Below are 18,013 nucleotides of genomic sequence, written 5' to 3'. Positions count from 1 at the left end.
GTTATCGCCCAAATCTCTCCTCTATTCCAGTGCCAAACTAAAGGTAATCCTTTTAGGGAGGTTAGAATAATGGGCAGAGGAAAAACATACACTTTCTGATACTCAATAAAAATATAGACCCAATATTGGAGCAATAAATCAATGTGTCAACTTACACTTGTTAATAAATAAATATACAGTAGCCTGGTCAGGACCAGTGCAACTATGCTTTACCGATCTGAGCAGTGCGTTCGAGCTGGTAAACCATAACAAACTCTGGAAAACACTTGTGGATCTAGAAGCTCCACGGGACATCATTAATTACTTATCCCAATGGAATTCCCACCTTACAGCAAAAGTATGATACGGCCCAAGTGGGGAGTGCACAGACAGCTTTATGGTCACCCGTGGTATTAGACAAGGATGTGTCCGTGCCTCCCTTCTCTTTTCACTTGATATAAACGGGGTGGTTGCAGGCCTACAAGAAACCAAAGCTGATGTCCCCATGGTTGGCACTTGCCCCGTTCCTATTTTACTATATACAGATGATGCAGTCCTGCTCTCAGGAACAGCTACTGGGCTGCAGCTGCTGATAGATACATTTGTAGATTTTATGGATGAAAAAGACATGAAAGTTAATGTAAAGAAAACTGTCACCATGGCAGCTGGAAATGGCAGTGTAAAAAAGAGGATACATAACATTTAGGGGCCGATTCCAATTCTGGAAAAAGGCTGTACAAATCGTTGTATGGAGCGTTTTTCCCAGACAACTCGTATCCGGTAAACTTTTCTTACAACCTACGAAGTACGATTCGTACAGAAAGCCTCTTTCCATACAAATCGTACAAAAGACCATACAGCTAAAATAAACCAACGATTCTGATCCGGAACAGCTAGAACGCGATGTCTGTATGTATTTAAGCAGTGGTTTCCAGCCCAGCAAGTACGATTCGTCCCTACGGCACTCCGTACGGCTCTTTTCTTACAGGAGCCAAAAACAGCTGTAAAAGCAGAGTTCCCAGGGGTACGAGTCGTACAGGCATACACCCCCGTGCGTTGTGTATGTACGGTGCGTACCCCAACACCGCATATGTACTGCGCGTACCCCCAACATCGCGTACCCCAACCTCGTGTACCCCAACATCGCATACCCCAACATCGCGTATGTACGCACCGTACATATGCGATGTTGGGGTACGTGATGGGGTATGCGATGTTGGGGTACACGATGTTGAGGTACGCGATGTTGGGGGTACGCGATGTTGGGGGTAAGCACAGTACATACGCGATGTTGGGGGTATGCACAGTACATACGCGATGTTGGGGTACGCGATGTTGGGGTACACGATGTTGGGGGTACGCGATGTTGGGGGTAAGCACAGTACATACGCGATGTTGGGGTACGCACCGTACATACACAACGCACGGGGGTGTATGCCTGTACGACTCGTACCCCTCTACGACTCGCACCCCAGGAACAACTTTTCCCGGGAAACGAGTCGTACAAAGTTCGCTTCGTAGCTGGTAATGGCATTCCCCGTGTACGGGACGTTTTCCATACAAATCGTAAATCGGAAAGCCGGTCCGGATCGTACTAGTACGGTTGGACTGCATTTTTACAATTTGTACGGAAAAGTGTCCGGGTCCGTCTGGTACAACTTTTCCCGATCCGATTTGTAAGGATCGGGCCGATCTGTACAAATCGGATCGGGAAAAGTTGTATTTTTCCCCTACGAATCGTACTTCACGGGTCGGACAGGACTTGTATGATTTGTATGGAAAAATTTACCGATACGAGTCGGACGGGAAAAAAAATACACGATCGGAATCGGCCCCTAAGGGGGAGAGGTTAGGGGAGACACAAACTTTTACATACCTGGGTATTCAATTCACTTCATCAGGCTCTTGGGAAAGTCAATTAGATATATCAAAAATGAAATTTTTAAGGGTTGTAGAATCAATTTTTAGATTCTCTAGTAAAATAGACCAAAAACCGATTAGAGAAATGTTGCTGCTGTACAAAACTACATTTTTACCAAGTGCTGGCTATGGTGCTCCCTTATGGAGTTATGAAAATTGTGCAAAACTGCAGACACTAGAAAATCCGTTTTTGGCACGTTTATTGGCAATACCAAAATCTAGCTCACTTTAAATATCATATAAGGAACTGGTTGTGCCCTTTTTAGAATATGCCCTTTATATTGAGCCTATAATTTTTGGGCACTATATATGGAGTAAAACAGGGACACAGTTTATGAAGGAGATCATTTTAGACTGTCTCACGCTAGATGCCTGGAAGAAAATAAAATGGCTGTCCCATCTGGATATTTGCCTAAGAAAACTGGACCCTAACAAATGCGTAACCGACACAGCCAAAATGCTTACCTACTTCAAAAAAGAGGTCAGGACTATACTTATGGTACAAAGAGAAAAGGAGAGAGAACTAAAAGAGAGTAAAAAATCTATGGTAGCTAAGGAGCATATTCTCAAGGACTTATCGCCGAGTTAGCGGCACTTTATTGCAGCCAAAGTAGTGATAAATGTATTGCCCAATTCAAAAGCTCGTGCTAACAGCCAATATCAGCAGTTTTCCTGTGATAGCAGCCGCAAAAAACATCACCACAGATGACACCGGCAACTAATGCTAATGAGATGCAGAGTAGGCGTTCCTGTGCAAAAAGCCACGACAACACCACTTCGCAACATTCTCAACGACCAGCCAGATTGGCGATAAGATCACAAAACATAAGATAAGGCGCGTTAGCAGCAGGGATTTAACACCTGCTCCTACCTGGTGTTAAGTTGGATGACTACCTGCAGTATGAAAGGGAGCTCAGCCCAGAGCCACACCTGAAGAACAACAGATGCCATGCAGCAACAGATCATGCTTTTCGGACACCCAAAAGGGCCACAACACCCACCGCCACCCCCCCAGATAACCACAGAGGCAGTGCAGACAAAAACTGCAGACCTGCAGAAAACGCACCAGCCTCACAGACGTAACGCCAGAGGATGTCATTGTCCACAACAGGCTCAAAAGGAAAACCATCCTCCGCATCATGACCATCATTGTCCACAGGCTGATGGTACCAACACAACGGACAACCAACATCCCTCCGCAGACAAAGCTGCTGGTGTGCTGGCTCTGCTGCACCTGCTGGCCTCTGGTACTTTCCGACCAACAACTACCAGAGTCGGAGAAGTCACACAGCCAGCCCTAATCAAGTTCATCAGACCTTCTTGAATGCCATCATCAGCTTGATACCCCAGCACCTTCACTTCCCCACACTGCGCAGGAACAGCTGGAGACCAAACAAAAGGCTTCTATGCCATAGCTGGCTTCCCGCACATGTTGGGGGCAATCGACTGCACACATGTACTCCTCGTGCCCGCTCCCGCCACTGCACACAATTACCGCAACAGGAAGCACACGCATTCCATCAATGTGCAGGTAATAGTAGACCACCTGGGACTCTTCACCAATGCTGTCGCCAACTACCCAGGCAGTGTGCATGATTCCTTCATCTTCCGACAGTCCATCATCAACCAGCGCTTAGAAGCTGGCACCTATGGGAATGCATTGCCCGTTGGTAAGTACCAAATGAACACACCACACACCTCAACTCCACAATCATGCAACTCACAACTCTGGGAATGCACACGTTACAAACTCAGATACAACATGCCCAACAACATGCCCACCTACCAGACACGACTGCACAACTTACTGTGGTAACCCGGGCTGGCCATAAACACAAGCCATCAACGGCATGGCACCTCAGCCACACAATAGCAGAATGTGGGGAGAGGTGGGAACCAGGCATGTGCGAAGAAGGCAAGTGACCCATGAATGAGAATGTACACAATGACAAGTGTGGCGTGGATGTGCTGGACAGACTGCAGTATGCAGACCACAGACATGTCCATGTCGACATACACTGCTGGTGTTTGGAGTGTAGTGGACAGTGGACGCAACCATGTTACCTCAGCCAGGGGGGAAGATTATGGAAATGTAGCTTGTTACGTCCCCCCCTGCAAGCGTGAGCGGAGTGGGCTGGCCCAGCGTACGCTAGGCCTGCATCAGGGTGTGAATAAAAAGCACATTGCTCTGGGTGTGGTTCTCTTCCGGAATGGCCAAGATGTCTGCCAGGGCTGCACCTCTCACCCCGTCACGAGTCCGACACCGTGAGCGGTGGTGCTGGTGATCCTGTGCACCTGCTGCACCCCAGGCCGCTGGTCCCCAGATCTGTCTTGGCCGCCCCTGCGCACCCAGGCCTCACTGCTCACCTGCCAACACCGTTGTGTGTCAAAGAGGGCCCACCAGGTGTAGGTGCAAGCTCCAAGCCAGAGGCCCGTGACCTTGGCAGCCTCCTCAGACCATCGCTGTCCTCCGCGAGACAGGCCCGCAGCACTCCTTTCTCGTTGCTGTACTCCACCGCTGCCTCCGGCCTACACTGCAGTCTAGTAGGTCACACATTTGGAATGGAGCCGTGATTTATTTATGGCAGAGTTTCTATCATTGTACAGGCCTCATCGCAGACTGCATCCCCTTCCAGCTCTGGTGCCACTAACTCTGTTCCCCGAAATTCATGGACACTCTCTGGTTTAACTTTAGTGGGTCTGAGTATATGGCCTGGGGGTTGTCTTCATCATCATGTAGCTGATACTGACTTGGTGTTAATGACGAGTCTGTAGCATTCATCTCCTCCATATTGCCTGTTTCTGCTTGGTTCTGCCCTCTGCACCATGCCCTGAAAGAGCACCTTCCACTATCCCCGGAACACTCTGTGACATTCACCTTGGACATTGACGAGGACCCGCTCAGCTCTCGTGGCCCTACCTCAGTGCACCACATGTCACGGTCCCGTGGCTGTGTGCCTGTGCCGGCCGCAGTGTATCCGGGAGCATTAACTCTGTGCAGCTCAAGTCATGGACCCTTTCTAAATGAATATTGGATGGCCCCTGGGTCGATGACCTGGGGGTCATCGACGCCATGTGTCTATGGCCCTGCGCTGAACGCCGCCTCCGGCTTCAACTGCGGTCCACCAGGGTTCACACATCAAATCGAGTCCTGACCTGCCCGGATGACGCATCACTGCAGGATTCGCACGCCACCACCGCCAGGACCACCTCCAACCAACAACTGCCGGAGTCGAAAGAGTCTTAAAGTCAGACTATCAGAGTTGCACACACCTGTCGTGGATGCCATCATCAGCTTGATACCCTGCTCAGCTCTTCAGGTGCCACTAACTCAGTGCACCACAACTCATGGACTCTTTCTGATTGAGTTTTGTGCAGCAATGTCACCTCAGGCAGCGGGGTAGACCTGGGACGATGATGAGGAAGATAGTCCAGGTGTAACACACCCCACTGCAGCTGCAGCAGTAATATCCCGAAGGGACAAAATCCTAGACAATTCCTTCACATGAGCACGCTCAGATCTGGTGCCATAACATCAGTGCACTGCAACTCACGGACCCTTCTGATTGCATATTGGGTGAACTCTGTACTTGCTCCGGCTACCACCATGATGCTCTGCAGTTGTTTGTGTTATGTTGGTGTTTTCTGTTTCCGCTTTAATAGTGATCACTGTTCAAGTTGTTGCCAGCACCAACCAGTCCATGAGGGCTGGCCTACACTCACCCCACACCCATCCAGCACAGGCGTCACTGGACATGTGACCCAGGCAATAAAAGGGGCCGGGCGTACGTGCCCAAAGCCAGTTTCACAAACTATCTCAGTGTGTCCGTGCGGTCATAATGTATGCACGAGGGCCCCTGGCCCTACCATATTACATTGTGCTGTGTACAGTGGAAGCAACCATGTCACCGCAGGCAGTGGGTGAGACCTTGGACATGTAGCTTTGTTGTCCCCCACTCAATACATAAGAGGAATGGTCTGGGCCGGCATATGCGAGTCCAGCGTGGGGGTGTGAATGATTATCCCATGGCTCCGGGCGTGGTTCAGTACTAAAAATATGCGAATGCGTGTGTCTCTGTCGCAGTGTGGGTCTCTGTTGGGGTGTGTAAGTGGTCCCTGATGGGACTTAAACACCCACGTATGTGATCTAGTTTGGCTGCCATGAGGTCGAACCCCACCCGCAGCTGTTCGGCCACCTCCTTCTGGCAGTCTAACACCTGGCCTTGGAATGCGATGTGTTCGTCGGTGAGGTGCTGGAAGCCAGCCGTGGTGGTGGGTGCTTCCTGCTGTGTGGTCTGTGCAGGTGGTGGGGTCTCCTCGATGCATTTGGGCTGCCCTGCTCCTGGAGATGGGTTGCCTAAGATGTCCATGAGCTGTTGTAGGGCGTCGGTGTCGAAGGTGTGGAGGTCCTCTTCATCATCACTGATGAGTTGTCTGGTCTGCTCTGCAGGAGGTGTTGATTCATGTCCCTCTGCAATGTGAAGGGGAGATACATTTTAACATTATGTTGACATGTATATTTGACGCATTGTTCAAGTTTACATACAGACTGCATGACAATGTACATTGTGACTGTTTGGGAGGAGCTGACTATTTGATGCGCGACAGTGGACATGTGAACTACATCATGGATGTGAGGTTGTACACGTTCATTTTCATCTCACAGTTTCCTGCTATGCCAGATGTGATTGGCCAGTTTCTTTTTCATCTTACAGTTTCCTGCTATGCCAGATGTGATTGGCCAGTTTATACACACAGGCGGAACCATTTGTGTCCTCTGTTCTGTGGTGAAAGTGTTGAACTTTGTACCACATTGTCGTGGATCTGCTGTTATTGCTATGTGTGTGTTGCATTGTGGGAGAGTCACCATTGCAGCTGTGATTTTGCTGCTCCTTATCCCTTTGAGGCGGTGTGCATTTGACTTGTGTGCTTTTACGGTGCTGAGATGTTCACGACTTGGGTCATTTGTGCTCTTGGACGGGTTTTGTACTCTTGTGCATTGTTTGTCTGCAGATGTATTGTTGACGTCAGGGGTTGTTTGTGCACATGGATGTTTCAGAGTGTGACCTGCTCCTTTCCCAATGTGGTCCACACTCAGCCACCTAAGTGTCATGGCATGCACGATGTCATGATGATTGGACTGCAGCCATGGTAATCGTCATGTAGTGTCACTTGCATTGTCAGTGTGGCTCACAAATGCGCATCTTTGCTGGGTTTTGCACGTGTGCATGTGTTGGATGTGGAATTGGTGATGTGTGGGGTGGGACCCCTTTGGACACATGGTGGACGGGGGCCTACTTGGTGTTTGTATGTGTGCTGCAGTGTGCCACAGGGATCAGGGACATGATCCAGAATCATTGTGGGTGTGCAGTGTGCTACACATCATTGTGCATGTGTGCCATTGTGCCCATATCCCCGCTCCCCCTGTGGCGCAGGACTCCCACCTCCAGTCGCCGTTGCTGCTTTCCTGTTGGCAGCGGGATTCTGCTTGATTTGGCTGTTCACATCATGCCAGCTCCTCCATTGACCTCCTCGACACTCCGACTGCATTCACGTTGTTTACGATGGACTGCCATATTTCCGTTTGTGTTGCCAATGACACAGAGGAGGTGACGAACAGTTGTTGGTAGTGTTCTATCACCTCTGTGACGATGATCCAGTTTTCCTGCGGACTGAACCCTGTATTCTCCTTGGCCTTCCCTGAGCACGATCGTCTGTGGGCCTTGTGGGGTTCGCGCTGTCCTCTGCACTCAGTCCGGGTGCATCCATGGTGCTACGAAGTTTATTTTTTTAAATAATTTTTTTTGTTCTGCTTTTATAGTGCATTTTCCCGCATGACGCATGGGAATTGCAGGTCTGTCGCTGGTTATCGTTGGTTATCACTGATTTTTGTATCGCGATTGGCCACATCACAACATTTTTTGCGTTTGTGTTTCGCATTTTTTCGGCGTCGCGTTAGTTCTAAAGCGGTCATTTGACGCGTTATCGTGAGACTATCACATGGTGCCGACGGGTTGAGAATACTACGTTAACACGGTGTTAATTTCCCACGAAAGACTGCAATATGCAATGTTGCGTTAAGCTAATTTTGCGATAATTAACACACGATCTTGAGAATATCCCCTATGTGTGTGAGGGCCAGGCTAACTACCTGACAATCGTTAAAAATAGCCAACAGAGATGTTATCTCACGAGAATGCGCTTAGACACACTGCATGTGCAGTTTGCCTTCCCAAAAAGTGGGGCATGGACTAAAATCCTCCCCAATTGCCTATGCGATGGTAAATCACAACAGAGCACAAAACACTTTATCTTATTTTGTAGCTTTTATAAAGATCTCAGGAAACGGTTTTTATCCCCCCTTTTTAAAAGTGGCAAATATGTTTTTTATCAGGATGCTTTTAACTATTTGTGTGCCCTGGAAAAAAGCGATATCTGTTTGTCTGTTATAACATTTATTACAATGGCCATAGGAAGAAGGAAAAATTAGCATACCTTGAGGCTCTAATATATCAGTAATCAGAGTAACCCGCTACTCCCTAGCTTCCGATTTATTAATGTGATTCAAAGGTCTATCCGTTCGACAACGGTAAGGGCCGGAAGCCATGCGACTCCACCAGAGCAACCAGCTGACTCTCCGACTCCAACTAGGCCACCTCCACCCACACCAAGGATAACTCCTCGCCCACTAGCGCATTTTCCTCCAAGGGAAGATCCATCCTCTTTGGATGAAGAGGGTGAGAAGGGCAAAATTCATGACCCTCCATTGCCGACTAATGAGTGGGATGACTACATAATCCCTCCGTCATCTTCACCTCCACATTAGCCAGCTCTCTCTCCACCAGAGGATATGAGAGAATTTCACAATCTATTGCAGAGAGGGGCCACTATGTTCCACCTCTCCATGGTGTTAAAGCAGTCGGACTGCTGGCTATATGATTTTAAGGAGCAAACACGGAAATCAGTCTGCTCCATACCTATAATTGACTATTTGGTAGGAGGGGCTAAAGGTTATTAAAACACCAGCTTCAATGACTGCTGTCCTACCTCAAATTAGCAAAAAATACAGGTCCCCGGAAGAGTCCCTAGCATGCCTCTCTGGGCATCCCAAGACATACTCTATCATATCCCAATCAGCACAGAGAACGTCCAGGAATCTCTCAACAACAATTACTGCGCCCCGACAAAGAAGGGCGTAGATTAGATGCGATTGGTGAATGCTTCTTCTCGATGCTTGCCATCACAATGCGGGCTGCCATTGCCTTGGCAATTCTGGGCCGCTATGATCGGCGGATGTGGTCCGATATGGCATTTATGTTAGTTTTCACCCCGGAAGACAAACAACAAGATGCAAGGAAAACTTTACAAGAAGGGGAGTGAGCAGCATCGGAAGTCATAGACTGTGTGATGAATATAGCTACAACTGGCTTTCGGCAGCTAGCCGGCGCAGCTGTTCTATGACACCAAGGGTGGCTGAAAGCAATAACATTCAGGCCAGAGGTTCAGACCAAAATCCTGGACATGGCATACAGTGGACAATCGATATTTGAGAAACACATTGATGAGGCTTTGCTGGCCATAAAAACTGACCCTGACACCGCCTAATCTCTGGGCACCCTTCAGTATTATAAATTGCCCTTTCAAGGTGCGCAAGGTCGAGTCTTTCAGACTATAAGGGTGAATACCAGCACACCCAACAGTACCAGGCATCCCCGTCCTACTACAAGCAGGGTTACCAACAGCCACTTATCAACAGTCAGCAATAGCTGGTTTCTCCAAACAGGAATCCCAAAGGAGAACACCTTCTCAAGGCCAAGACACAGGTCGCAAACAATGACCTCAATCGGGTACCAACTATGACCCACCAACTATGACCCCTTTAGGTCCTGTTGGTGCGAAAATATCAGCCACATCCATTAGTGGAGCAACATAACATCGGACAAATGGGCCCTGGACTGAGTTGCCTACGGCCACACCCTGGAATTTATACACTGACCACCCAACACCCGTTCCAGGGTACTGCACCCCCCTCGTCTTCACTTATTCATTTTTAAAACTGTGTTAATTGACCTTTTTGATAAGAACAAACAATACTGAATAATAACGTAAGCAAATATAAATGCATTGGAGGGATCTAGGGTCAACAAGAATTCCGATTAGCTTGTACACTCCTGGAAAGTAAATCCTGGAAAGTAAACCACAGTAATGAACATGGAAAAGAAATAAATGGCACCAGTGAGAAGAGAATGAGAGCAGGAAAAGAATTAGTAAATGGAGAAGAGAGCATGTGATGCAGTAAGAGGATGAACAGGTATCAAGCCCACGAACCTAGTCGGAGAGACATTTATAACAGTGACTTCAGTTGCATCATCAGTAGTGACAGCATGAAGCTTGATTGCATGATTATAGGCTTTAGTCTCAGGACGGGATGTTCCTCAAACATGGTCTAGTTCCCCCCCTTCAGGCAGAAAGAGCAATAAGTAGTTTCGCTGTGGTTGCCGTATGTTTTTGGGTCTGGATGTGGGTGGCTGCAAAGTGGAGTAGGTATCACTCACGGTGTCAAAGCATACCAAATCCCAAATCCATCCCTTCGCTGTTGGGGCGGATGTACCACCCCAATGCAAGGACACCTGGCGCTTCCCCAACAATAGCTGCATAGCACCTAACTTGCACAGGGAGCGGTCAGACATTATCTAGTTATGGAGTCCAAGTGAGCTCCGATTCGATCATCTGTGATTGAGTGAGAAACACTTCTTCCCCGTCGTCTTCACTTGTTTAAAAAAGGGGGCCAACATTACGCTCTTCAACTGAGCAATAGAGAAAATTCCTGTAATGCAAAGGGGAAAGGATTCTAATCTTGTTTTTTTCTCAGACACCCAAAGTCAGGGCAGTGGAGACCTATATTAGATATCAGGAAACTCAACAAATTCCTCTTGATACAGAAATTCAGAATGGTTAAAATTTTGGCTATCTTGAATCTCCGTAGCAGCGGAGATTTTATGAAATCTCTCAATTTGGAAGATGCTTACTTTCATATCCCCATTTATCCCAAGCATCGAAGGTACCTAAGATTCACAGTAGCTCGTACCCATTTCCAATTCAAGGTCCTTCCCTTAGGCCTAAAATCCACCCCATGGTTATTTACCAAATGCCTCGCGCCAGGTCAGCTGGTATCCCGGTGACGGTCAGTTGCGGGTAGGTCCCGCACTTCATAGGACTTCATTTGAAGTTCTTCTCTCGCCATATTGTGAGTACTCTGGACGTCACTGCTGGAGATAATAGAACCCCCCTCTAGGTGTTTTCCAGAAGGTATACATCTAATCCTATTAAATATTTTGTTTTGGGGGCGTTAAATCCGCCAAGATCCTGTGGACTTAGGTGGAGCTGCCAGGCCGCGGCATAGCTGCGGGCCTGCCTGCACCAGCCTGCTGGAGCCAGATCCCCTGACGAGGCCTGCCTGCCACCCAGCCGTCTCCTATTCCCGGTAAGTCGCGCCGCTGCTGGGGTGCTTTGCGGCAGAGTAGGGGTCGCGCGTGCGCCGTACCACGGGGCCTTTCCTCCCGCTGTCTGGTGCCAGCCGGTGCCGCATGGGCCCATCAACTCTCACTGCCTTACTTGGGCCCCGCGACGTGGGCGGCACGCTCCCCGTGCTTCCCCGCTGCCTTCACTCCTATGAGGGCGGACCTGCCGCAGCACTCCTGCTAATCCACCGCAGCGGCTGGGATCTACGCGGTGGCCTCCTACCTGCCAAGTGAGAAGCCCACAATTGCTGGACTGCACGCCTGGATCTTCGTACTGGCACCCATCCGCATCTGAGGCCTGCCGACCTACTTCGCGGACCTACTCACTCGCTGCTGCGTGTGGTTGTGCCCGCCGGCCCTCTTCGGCTCCTTTCTCTGCAGAGGACGCGCCTGCTGCTCCGGCGCCCGGACCGGTGCGGGCCTCCGTGGTGGCCCTATCCTTTGTTGGCCTGCAACTAGTGGCTACTCTGCCTCCTGGCTCGCTCGGCCTCCCCCGCCCAGTGCCGCTGCCAGTGCCTCCTACTGGCCTTCGGATTATAACCCCACTTGGGCGGCCTTAAACATCACCGCCACCTATCCGGATCTGCACGGCCGCCGGAGGGCCCTGGATAGTCACTTCTTTCCCTTGTCGGCCCTGCCCCATGGCCCTGTGACGCCGGCCGGTGCCTTACCCGCTGCAGCCTCTCTCTTGGGACCTGCACCTGCCGCACTTCCAGTGCACCACACAAGGCCTCAGCTCCTCACACTGCCTCTTGCCCTACCCTGCGCTGCCTTCCTCTGCATCATGGTGGTGCCCGAATCCTCCAACATCTCTAAAATTGAAGATTTTGTCGAGCAACTAATTCGTGACCTATTTGGCGATGTTCTTTCCACTGTTTTCATCGTTGAGCAAGCACACCGCTCCCTGGGTCCTCGGCCCGCTCCTGGCCTGCCTGCTTGCCCAATAATTGCCAAACTGCTAAATTTCAGGGACCGGGATGCTGTGCTCAGTGTGGCCAGAGAGAAGGGAGACATTCGACACCAGGGGAACTCCCTCACCTTCTTTCCTGATTAAACGGTGGTGGCGCAGGCTGCCCGTCGCAAGTTCCTCCCGGCCAAGCGGCTACTCCAGAAACATGATGTCTTCTCCTCCTTGGCAAACGCTGCCAAGCTGTGAGTCAAACAAGGCTCCCAAGTGCATGTCTTCACGGAGCCTAAGGCGGCACTAGCCTAGGCGAAAAAACTAGACAAGCCGCAACGCTCTTCACCATCCAGTTTCCAGGCTGCTGTCGACAGCAATTTAAGTGACAATGACTGACTTTTGCTTCTCCTATTGGGGTTTTGCTGTTTGTGCTTTCTGGCATAGTGCTTCCCGCCCTGGCTAGATTATCACCTGCTCTGGCAGCCGCCTCTGTTCTCATTCTCATTTACTGCTCTCATGCTCGCTGGTCCCTGGGCCTAGGGACTCTCGTTAGTTGTGGAGCCACTCTTGGTTCCCGAAGTAATGGCTTCCCCCCACCTCTCCCCTCACGCACTTAACACTGGCCCGCATTCCAGGCTACCTCATACTCCATTTGCTTCCATGCAACGGGCCCCGACCAAGCGGGCGCCACACTGTCCTTCTTTGTTTGAAATCGATGTCCTCAATAATTCACGGCTTGGCCACCCTGCCATTGTGGCAGGGGTGTACTCCGGGCAGAACCATGCCTCCACAGGATAATTCCCTTCCTTGACTCTGATCTTCCCCTTCCTAGTTCGGTCTTCCTTGGATGGGTGGGGTTGGTTTCTCAACCTAATTGAGGTTTTGGTGTGGGTGGTAGGGGGGAGGGTTCATTGGGCTTGTTGCCTCCATCCAGAGGCCTGTTGTTGGTTTTGTTTCATGACTTTTTCTGTAACATGTCATCTGCTACATCGACTTCTGCACTGCACATCCCTTCCCAATCGCATCTGGCTCCCATTTCGCATCTCTCCCCATCCGTCACTCACTTTAATGGCACAGCGGTATGACGGACACCACACTCTGGACTTGGAACGGAACGTCCGCAGTCTCAATGACCATCGTAAGGCCCGCTTGGTACATGCCCACCTCATTCGACACAAGGTAGACATTTGTTTCCTTCAGGAGACCCACCTGCTGCCTGCCACATCCTCCAGGCTTCTCTCTAGACATTGGGGCGAAATTCACTCTTTCAACTCCTGCTACTCTTGCCGAGTATCCTTCCTAATGCGCAGAGGGCTTCCCTGGCAGACATCTCAGGTCCTTGCGGACCCTGGGGGGCGCTTTGTCATCCTGCGCGGCACTCTCCTGGACCAACTCCTGATTCTTACAGCGATATATGGTCCCAAATCAGATGACCCTGAATTCTTTGCGCAAGTGTGGCAACACATTTCTTCCCTGGGCCCTGCCGCGCTGCTTTTGGGGGGCGATTTGAACATTACACCTTCAGCCACCCTTGATCGCTCTGGGTCCCATGCTCTACACCGGCGCGCTCCCTCTCTTCTGCAGTCCATACTAACTGACAACTCGCTACTCGATGCATGGCGGATCACCCGCCTGGACCTCTGGATCACCACTCGGGACGCCTTTGTGTGGGTCACCTCCGTAGAGCACATGCTGCATACCCTTTCTGTCCGCCTTAGTATGCACCCCCCGCATTCTCCGCAGCGCATGTTTGCCTGGTGGCTGCCCCCCAATGTGCTCTGGGATTCGGTGTTCTGCGACGAGATCCAAACCGCAATCACAAACTATTTTGACCTTAACGCCGGCTCCGTCGACTCCCCTGCCACACTTAGGGAGGGTTTCAAGGTGGTGATTCGGGGCAAATGTATATCCAAGATGTCTGGTGTACTGCGCTCTATTTGTGGTGCTCTTGAACGGTTGGAGGGGGAGATCAAGGCTCTGGACTCTTTGCATTCTCTTGGTCCTAGCCCCAACACCTTTGCGCAGCTCAGGGGTAAACTTACGGATTTTAATGATGAGGCCAATAGGGAACTCTCTTCTCTGGGTAGGGAGGCGCGGGCGCGTCGCTTCAGTAAGGGGGATTGCCAGGGCAAGACTCTTGCCAATCTTCTACGACAGCATCATGCTGCCTCTTATATCACAGAGCTCCAGGACGGTGGCCCGGAAAGAACAACCTCTCCAGAGGAGGTGTTGGCTAGATTCACCGCCTTCTACTCTCAAATCTACACCACTGGGTTTGCGCCCTCGTGCGACATTCTTGATCAATACTTCGACACTTTTCAGCTCCTCTGGCTGGGCAACAGCCACTGGGAGTACCTCGACAAACCTTTTTCTCAGGAGGAGATCCTGGCGACAAGGCTCCGGGCTCCGACGGCTTACCAGCGTCCTTTTACAAAGCTTTTGCGTCCCTTCTAGTCCCGCACCTTGCCACTATGTACAACAACTCCTTTGAGTGCAGCCACTTCCCTCCTTCACTCTGCGAGGCCCTGTTAACGCTTCTCTTGAAGCTGGATAAGTCTCCCAAGCTACGTGACTTACCACCCTCTGTCTCTCATCAACACCAATGACAAGCTTTTCGCCAAGTTGCTAGCTTCCCGCCTTCTACCTCTCATGCCCCTGATAGCTCGCCCAGACCAGTCCAGTTTCATCCCCGGCCACGCCACGTCACACAATCTCCGGACTATATATGCCGTCCTCCATCAAATCAACCCCGCACTCCCCTTCTTGGGCACCACCAAAGCTTTTGATACTCTTGAGTGGCCTTTCCTCTTCTACCTTCTCCCTCGCTTGGGATTTAGCCCGTTTTTTATGCGCAAAGTCCACCTTTTGTACACTTTCCCCACCGCTCGCCTTTGGATCAACGGTCAGATCATGGAGCCCATTCCATCGATAGGGGCACGAGGCAGGGGTTCCCACTGTCACCCATGCTCTTCACTGTTGCTATGGAGCCCCTCACCGCCAGGCTCCGGCAGCATCACACCCAGAGGGGTGTCGGCTTCACGGCTTGAGCCTTGGTCATCTCTTTGTATTCGGACGATGTCACACTCTATGTCCGCAATCCCCAGGAGAATCTCGGCCCCATGGTCCATGAGGTGGGGCGCTTCAGGGGTTTGTCTGGAATCCAGGTCAACTGGGGTAAGTCCATGTTTTCCCCCTGACAACCGCCACTGTCCCCTTCCCTCCCGATTATCCGTTTGTATGGGCGTCGGGACCCACTAGATATCTGGGCATTTGACTCAGCAGGGACGTGGACGAACTCTGGAGGGAGAATTTTGGCCGGGCGGTGGACTGGCTGGAGTCTAAGATTCACCTCTGGTGACGACTTCCTTTGTCCCTGGCAGCTAGAAAACAACACCGGGTTGTGGCTCAAAAAAACTCAGCTGAACTGAGCCGAAAATACAAGAAAACAGAACAAACAGTTCAAGCTGAGAAATACTCAACACAATACCTTAATAGCTCCTAAAAAGAAATGAAACTGAGAAGGAGGGTTTTATAAATTTCCTTATTAATTGACGGAAATGATTTGAATTTATTTCATATTTCAAAAATAATTTTGCGCAGAGACATTTCTTTTGTTGCGCTAAGGTCTTATATACAAAATTTTACAAGACATATATTACAATGACACATAACTGATGATCCCCTGGAAACAAAGAGAAAATATATGCAAACATTCATCAAACACTCATGGCCATTATACTCATGCATACACGACAAACATACAAAAACTGTCAAGAACTGGGTCCTTGTGGCGACCTTTCTTCCCTTGTACAATTAATTACATCTCAGTTTAAATGTCCAAAAACATTTCATTATTGCATTGCCCAAATGAATATAACAAATTGTTTTAAACTTCACATGGAAATAGAATTTTTTGAAAGCGGTGCGACACAAGGAAATGAGAACTGGTCGACGCGTTTCGAACCCCAGAATTATGGGTTCTCCTCAGGACCAACCAATTTCTGAAATGAACAATAGAAAGGTTTTAGGATGTGATATTGGACTCAGAGTAACTACGAAGCACCAACAGGGCTTCACAAAACCCACCTTAGAACGTGGAAATCTATCTGCCTGAAATTGATGCAAGTCGTTTCCAATGCAGAGGGACCTAAACATAAAAACACCGAAACCAACTATATTAAAATTTCAACTTGTCTACCACAGGCTATACAAATAGCACATGACACACAGCAGACTTTGGACAAAGGTAGATAATGTTCGCTCGACTTACTGGAGAAAGAGAACGTGTCCTCTTTTCCGGCTGCCACTGATTGAGTACTTGTGTATCTAAAGGGAGGGAGAACGGTCGAAATGAAATCCGTTAACTATCGTCGTCTCTTTTACAACTCTGAACAACCGTTAACATACGCATTCGAAAACCTGGACCGCAACCAGCTGTATGGAGTTTAGAACTTACTTAGATAAGTTTCTCAGTCAACTTCAAGATGCTTTTCCCGCGCCGGAATCTGAAAAAACGAAACGAGCTGTATAAGTCGTCAACGGAGACTCAAACGACCTGATATCTCAGAGCTCCTGTTCCCTAGACATGACTAATCCTTGTTTCCCTGCAAGCTTACCGGGAGTACATTTTCCATCCGTCCACAACCTTGTCAAACCACGAGTGAGGATACACACAGCCTTGTGGGTACTAGTGACGTGTAGCTCTCATTAGGACTGCCAGAAGCGCGAAGCTTACTGGTACATGTAGTTTATTCTCAGCGACCCTACAGGTGTGTTTTTTGAAAATGTGGCTAGGATTTCATGAACCTGAAGAACAGTGTTTCGAATTTGAAATACTAAAGATGAAAAAGACAAGTGGCTTCCGGGTGTTGTGGTTAAAAATTCTTCCTATATAGTTGTATATTCACAAATGTAGAACAATTCCTTTGCTACGCACCTAAACTACGGGGAAGGCTTCCCCAAAGCGGGGAGTAATGCATGGCTCAACAAATGATCGGAACTCTCCATCAATTATAATTGTGTAAAAAATTGAAGCAGCAGAACAGACCAAGCCCAAAACATAGAGACAGCGACAGAGAAAAGGTGTTCTTTTTACATTAAGCAATTGGTCTGAAAATCTCAGCGACTTCATTCAGGCCATTAATAGCCGTGTTGTACTTCATGATTAATAATGCCTCGCGACGGCTTAATTGGCCTTCCAAATCTCCTCCACGTGGATCTCTTTCAATTTTAGACAAAACTGTCCATCTCAAATCTGCCTCACTGTGTGAATGAGAGACCCAATGATGGACTAAAGGGGCATTCTCAACTCGACGTCTGATCCTAGATTTATGCTGGATGATGCGTTGTCGCACCTCCTGCGTTGTTTTCCCAATGTACAGCTTAGGACACGGACAAACTATTGCATAAACGACATTCTTCGTTTTGCAATTACTGAATGTGTTATGCTTCCAGTGCGTGGTGTTGAATGAAAAAACATCGCCCTCTATGGTCTGATCACAGTTTATGCATGTTCCACATTTGTGGTGCCCCATAACTGGTGGTAGGTTGAGCATACTCCTTAATGTACGCTGTTCTTCTTTCGGTAAGGCAGCACGTACTATGTAGTTAGCTACACTTTTCTCCTTTTTGAACGCAAACATCGGAGGTCTCGAAAAATCCTCATGGAGGTCCTTGATTAAATGCCAATTGC

Source organism: Triturus cristatus, chromosome 5_2, assembly GCF_964204655.1.
Source record: "Triturus cristatus chromosome 5_2, aTriCri1.1, whole genome shotgun sequence".
NCBI lineage: Eukaryota > Metazoa > Chordata > Amphibia > Caudata > Salamandridae > Triturus > Triturus cristatus.
The sequence above is the reverse complement of the archived record's forward strand: the minus strand, read 5'-3'. Positions refer to the sequence as shown.